The sequence below is a fragment of the Procambarus clarkii genome, chromosome 41 (genome assembly GCF_040958095.1).
Source record: "Procambarus clarkii isolate CNS0578487 chromosome 41, FALCON_Pclarkii_2.0, whole genome shotgun sequence".
Classification (NCBI taxonomy): Eukaryota; Metazoa; Arthropoda; class Malacostraca; order Decapoda; family Cambaridae; genus Procambarus; species Procambarus clarkii.
In genome coordinates this window covers 27,293,630-27,301,096 of record NC_091190.1, presented here as the reverse complement: position 1 = coordinate 27,301,096, position 7,467 = coordinate 27,293,630, and positions in this window count along the sequence as shown.

Below are 7,467 nucleotides of genomic sequence, written 5' to 3'. Positions count from 1 at the left end.
GCCCAATACTGTCACTATGGCGGTATGTCCACTCACAGGATGAGTGACGCTGCCCAATACTGTCACTATGGCGGTGTGTCCACTCACAGGATGAGTGGCGCTGCCCAATACTGTCACTATGGGGTATGTTCACTCACAAGATGAGTGACGCTGCCCAATACTGTCACTATGGCGGTGTGTCCACTCACAAGATGAGTGGCGCTGCCCAATACTGTCACTATGGCGGTGTGTCCACTCACAGGATGAGTGGCGCTGCCCAATACTGTCACTATGGGGGTATGTTCACTCACAGGATGAGTGGCGCTGCCCAATACTGTCACTATGGCGGTGTGTTCACTCACAAGATGAGTGACGCTGTCCAATAAACTCGTCCCTCGGGGCAAAATTTAAAAAATTTAAAAATACTCTAGTGACCGTCCTTTGTGTTGCCCTTAGAGGTGAGAGACTACAGGAGCAGCAGCACTGAGGAAAACCGGGTTGTAACCCCTTGATAACATAAGGTCAGATTCACGAAGCAGTTACGCAAGTACTTACGACCGTGTACATCTTTCCTCAATCTTTGACGGCTTTGGTTACATTTATTAAACAGTTTACAAGCATGAAAACTTCCCAATCACCTGTTGTTACTGTTATAAATAGCCTCCTGGTGCTTCGGAGCTCATTAACTGTTTAATAATTGTAAACAAAGCCGCCAAAGATTGAGAAAAGATGTACAGGTGCGTAAGTGCTTGCGTAACTGCTTCGTGAATCAGGTCCATGGTGACCATCACACAGTGGTGGCCATATTGCAACCCGTTCTCGCAAATTCGTAAAGTCAATATTGACTTATTAAATAAGTGCATAGGTGACATACTAAACATAATAGATACCCTTAAAAAGCTTCATAGAAAACACCGACCTTACCTAACCTTGTTAGTATCTTAAGATAAGCATCTTATAGCTTCAACCCCGGCACACTTGATGATATATTGGACTTGTACCCAAGACTGACCATGTAATGTATCAATTATACAATGTATGTATGTGATGTAACTATATATAACCTGAGCTTGTAAAAGCATCTTAATCCTCTTCGGTGGTTAAGTGCTTAATAACACTAATTTCTCTATCGGCTATCTTACCCTCTCAGAGCCATAAATGTATGTGAGTGTGTATGTATATATGTATATGTGTGCGTATGTATATGTATGTATGTGTATAAAGTATATGTAGAAGCTGATCAGAATTACATTTCAACTTTGTAAATGTACATTAATGACACTATGTAAAAGAGACATCGACCACTTTATGTAGGGCAGACGTAAATCTGGGTATCTATGTATTTACGTATGTAGGTTAGCTTAACATTTTAAAAGCACTACAATCACCTTCTGTGGTTGATTGTTCAATAAACCCTTGAACTATATGTTTAACACATCTCTCACCCTGTCCATGGAGGACAGAAGAAAATGTATATATGCTGGTTAGCATTGTAAATGTGTGGCCACGTCTGTGGTAGAAAATAATAATAATAAAAAAATGAATACTAAGTGTCCTGAATACTAAGATATATGTATTGTGTATACCAGTGAGTATGCATCTTGTATGCTAAGGTGTATGTATCGTCCTTATCAAGTATATGTATCATGTATACCAAGGTGTATGTATCCTAAATACCCCAAGGTATATCATGGATAACAAGGTGTATGCATCCTGTATAGCCTGGTGTATATATTATGTAAACCTAGATTAGTTGGGGCCTCGTAGCCTGGTGGATAGCGCGCAGGACTCATAATTCTGTGGCGCGGGTTCGATTCCCGCACGAGGCAGAAACAAATGGGCAAAGTTTCTTTCACCCTGAATGCCCCTGTTACCTAGCAGTAAATAGGTACCTGGGAGTTAGTCAGCTGTCACGGGCTGCTTCCTGGGGGTGGAGGCCTGGTCGAGGACCGGGCCGCGGGGACACTAAAGCCCCGAAATCATCTCAAGATAACCTCAAGATAGTTATTCATTACGGATGTTAAGATGGTGGGTGAGTGGTGGTCTTACAGGCGGGGTCACGAACCCTGACGAGTACCAGTATGTCTGACTCACCGAGAATTAACAGGTCAGTGAGTATCCTGATTACGAATTTTTGTCCAATTGTCAAAGTGAGGCGAATTGAGTCCCAGGTCTTTTGAGTGTTAGCAAATAGGGCCGCTAATTGGTTGGGAGCCACTGCGGTAGATGGTTGTAAATTGTTTACAACAATGGGTAAGTAGATGAAATAGGTTTTAATAGTATCAGTTACATCTGTAATATTGTCAAAATGTTTTTTTTTCCTTTATTGCACGCGATTTTCTCCCCCAAACAGCGGTCATTTGGCGGGTTTCCTCAGACCCGTGTCACGCACCACACACACGCTAAGGTGACGAGGGACAGGTTTTTACTCACACACGCACGAGCAAGCAAGCAAGCAAGCAAGCAGGCGCGCGGGCGCGCGCGAGCACACACACACACACACACACACACACACACACACACACACACACACACACACACACACACACACATTCACTTTTGTGCGTGAAAAAAATTAGTACTTAGTAACAGTTGAGAGACGGGCCGAAAGAGCTGAACTCAACCCCCGCAAGCACAACTAGGTGAATACACACACACACACACACACACACACACGTGAGACCCGTCTTAGAGTATGCCGCGCCATCATGGAGCCCCCACCTGAAGAAACACATAAAGAAACTGGAGAAGGTTCAGAGGTTTGCGACGAGGCTTGTCCCAGAGCTACGAGGGATGGGATATGAAGAGCGGCTGAAGGAACTGAACCTTACGACACTAGAGAAAAGAAGGGAGAGAGGAGATATGATAGGGACATATAAAATACTCAGGGGAATTGACAAAGTGCAAATAGATGAAATGTTCACACGTAATAATAACAGAACGAGGGGACATGGGTGGAAACTGGAAACTCAGATGAGTCACAGAGATGTTAGAAAGTTTTCTTTTAGCGTGAGAGTAGTAGAAAAATGGAATGCACTTGGGGAACAGGTTGTGGAAGCAAATACTATTCATACTTTTAAAACTAGGTATGATAGGGAAATGGGACAGGAGTCATTGCTGTAAACAACCGATAGCTAGAAAGGCGGGATCCAAGAGTCAATGCTCGATCCTGCAAGCACATATAGGTGAGTACACACACACACACACACACACACACACACACACACACACACACACACACACACACACACACACACACACACACACACACACATTGTGGGGTCTCGTAGCCTGGTGGTGTGGGGCCTCGTAGCCTGGTGGATAGCGCGCAGGACTCGTAATTCTGTGGCGCGGGTTCGATTCCCGCACGAGGCAGAAACAAATGGGCAAAGTTTCTTTCACCCTAAGTGCCCCTGTTACCTAGCAGTAAATAGGTACCTGGGAGTTAGTCAGCTGTAACGGGCTGCTTCCTGGGGTGTGTGTGTGTGGTGTGGGGGAAAAAAAAAGTAGTTAGTAAACAGTTGATTGACAGTTGAGAGGCGGGCCGAAAGAGCAAAGCTCAACCCCCGCAAAACACAACTAGTAAACAACTAGTAAACACACACACACACTCGGGATCCAAGAACCAAAGCTCGGTCGGCACAAATATGTGAGTTCACAAACGCGCGTGCGAGCCCGTACAAGTCAATGTTTGCAGATGATTCAGAGCTGATGAGGAACGTAGAAACAAAGGTGGACTGCAGCAAGTTACAGAGGAGGACCTTGACAAACTCCAGTAGTGGTCAAGCAAATGGTTCTTTAAATTCAATCCCAACAAATGTAAGGTAGTGATGATTTGGCAAAGGAGAGCAGAGACCAGCAGGCGTGTGCACTATAAAGGAAAGGCCGGTATAAATATTGAAAGATCTGGGAGTGGATATAATTACACAGCCCATCCTCCTGCAAGCATAAGCAAGCAGCCCCCTCCCAGCAAGCATAAGAAATATTGCCGGAACAACCGTGGACATTTTCAAGAGGAAACTAGGTTTATTCCTCCAAGGAGTGCCGGACCAACCAGGCTGTGGTGGGTATGTGGGCCTGCGGGCCGCTCCAAGCAACAGCCTGGTGGACCAAACTCTCACAAGTCAAGCCTGGCCTCGGGCCGGGCTTGGGGTGTAGAAGAACTCCCAGAACCCCATCAACCAGGTGTCAACCAGGTAACCTGCTTTGGTACAGTAACGACGAGGCCCATAGTATATATATACACCGACGTACAACGGAATTAGAAAGTAGAAATCGGCACTATTGAGTTGGACAAACAGGGAAAACTATTTTGTACTTGTGTTGCGTAGACAAACTAACCTAGCCTAACCTTCCTAGGCCTAATACACGATATCTAAGGCCTCATATGTGTGCTATACTAGGCCTAGGAATATTTAAGCTAGTTTTTAAGCTTCATTTTTATAAAAAAAAATCCTTACTAGTCAGTATACTACATACTAAAAGCTAAGTACGTACGAATTCGTGACTATTGAAGATCGTCACAATAGGTACTATCTAAACTGGATAACATCAGCGGCATATAGGACGCTGGCAAATATAACAACATCTTTTACAAACCTGAATCAGGACTCCTTCAAAGCATTCTACGTAACAACTGTTAGACCAATACTGGAATATGCAGCACCGGCATGGAATCCATATCTTGAGAATCAAAAAAGCCAAAATTGAAAAAGTTCAGAGGTTTGCAAAAAGAGTGATGCCGGAGCTAAGAGGACTAAGCTACGAACATCGGGCATGGAACTAAATCTCACAGCCCTAGAGGATAAAAGGAACAGGGGGGATATTATCACAACATACAAGATACTGACGGGAAATAGATAAGGTTTACAAAGATGTGTGTGTGTGTGTGTGTGTGTGTGTTTGTTGTTAATAAGCAGGTGTGTTAGGGTGAACAGTTAGTTCTTGCCACACATCACCTCAATGTTTACCACGGAAGGGAAGGGAGGGGTGGGGGGGGTACACCAATTAACACTGGAACACTCGGCTCAGAGTCAGTCTCCTACTTTCTCTCTGAGGACACATTTTGAGGACACATTGACTCAAGACACATGACAAAGCAGTTTCAACTCCTGGTACTTCATATCACCTTGACCTTGAGGTTACCTTGAGGTGCTTCCGGGGCTTAGCGTCCCCGCGGCCCGGTCGTCGACCAGGCCTCCTGGTTGCCGGACTGATCAACCAGGCTGTTGGACGCGGCTGCTCGCAGCGTGACGTATGAGTCACGCACAGCGGTAAATGGCAAGTGTTGTCATGGCAGGTTGTGTGGTGCCAGGTGCCATCCTCGGGCCCACGTGATGTCAGTGGCAAGTGATTGACCAGACCACACTAGAAAGTGAAGGGACGACGACGTTTCGGTCCGTCTTGGACCCTTCTCAAGTCGATTGTGTGTCAGTTGACTTGAGAATGGTCCAGGACGCACCGAATCGTCGTCGTCACTTCACTTTCTAGTGTGTGGTCTGGTCAACATATTTCAGCCACGTTATTGTGACTCATCGCCTGTTCAATGGCAAGTTCTTCACCAACCCGTATACGGGCTATTCATGCCCGTGCCACCTCTTGGGTGGCTTATTCTTCAGTCAATCAATCTCCAACGTGAGAGATTGTCTACCTTTATTTCAATTTAGACATCAATTAGGCTAGAAATGTTCCCGAAGTGTCATAGCCGGCTTCAGGGTTTTTTTTTCTAAAACTTTTTCAAAAGAGCCACTTTTTTTTTATCTAGTTAATGCTAAAATGTTAATGTTATAATAGTTTATGAGCACCAATCACAAGCAAGGAAATGTTGTAGCGCTCTTTCTGTTTAGCGAGAGTTGGCACCTGCCGTGGCACTATGTCAATATGGCAACCTGTTCTCGCAAATTCGTAAAGTCAATATTGACTTATTAACTACGTGCATAGGTGATATACTAAACATAATAGATACCCTTAAAAAGCTTCATAGAAAACACCGACCTTACCTAACCTTGTTAGTATCTTAAGATAAGCATCTTATTGCTTCGTAATTACAATTATTACCTAACCTATACCTATAATAGTTTAAGTAACAGTTGTAATTACGAAGCTATAAGATGCTTATCTTAAGATACTAACAAGGTTAGGTGAGGTCGGTGTTTTCTATGAAGCTTTTTAAGGGTATCTATTATGTTTAGTATGTCACCTATGCACTTATTTAATAAGTCAATATTGACTTTACGAATTTGCGAGAACGGGTTGCAACAGTAGTTACAGAGTTCAGCATACCTCAGCCCAGGAGGGCGAAAGTCAGTCAATATGGGACATGCTGCAACCCATCCTCCGAATTGACAGTACGGTTTAATACTAAGTGTAATAAGTACATTTTCTTACTGTTATACATAGTAAATAATTGCACTTATGGGGCTGTTATAGTTACCTCCCCATTTATTCTCCACGTTTTCTGTTAAGACACTTAGAATTTTAGGATGAAGTTATCAAGTTCAATTCTCAATACACAAGTTTTAAATGTCAGGAATTTATTTTTCAGTTTTATTAAACAATAGAGATTTTATATAAAATTTTAAAATATCCTGAGTTACTTTACAATTTACTGAAAAAATTTAGTTTTGTTTTATTAGTCTTATAAAATGGTAATATCAATATAGCTATAGGTTAAGTACTAATTGTAATTATGAAGCAATAAAATGCTTGTCCTCATACACTAAGAAGGTTAGGTTTGGTCATGGTTTTCTATTCAGCTTTTCGGGTAAACTCAAATATTCACAATATATTTGACAGCACGGTTTAATACTAAGTGAAAATAAGTACAATTCCTGACTGCTATGAGTAGTACATAATTACACTGACTTGTGCTGTTACACAAGAATGAACAAGGGATAATGTTCAATAATGTGACAATGTAAGGGATTAATGAACAAGGGATACAGAATAGATATAGTTTGGTATACAGGATAGATATATCTTTGTACACAGGATACATACGACTAAGAATACATAATACATACACCTTGATATACATTAAGCATGTCTCAACCTGTTGCCTGATCTATTATGCCGCAATTTAGTGGAATCGACCAATCCGTTAAAAATGAGACGGATTAGTCGAACATTAAACCACCGTAATATGGACGTTTTCTATGAATCGACCTCTAAAAGTAAGTTTAGCTTGCGTTGATTCCGGGGGAATCAAGGTCCCCGCGGCCCGGTCTCTGACTAGGCCTCCTGTTGGACGCGGCTGCTCGCAGCCTGACGCATGAATCACACAGTCTGGTTGATCAGGTATAATCCTTTGGTGGGGGGGGGGGGGGCATACACCTCCAAAGATACAAGTTAGGTGGGTTGCTTGGGTGCGTACGTTTCTGATTAGGTAAATCATCTTCCTCCAATCACTACTTTTTTCCCTTTCTGTCTTTCCCATATCCACCTCTTCCTTACCTTTCAACTTGGCAGCATCTCTTCAATCCCAATGAC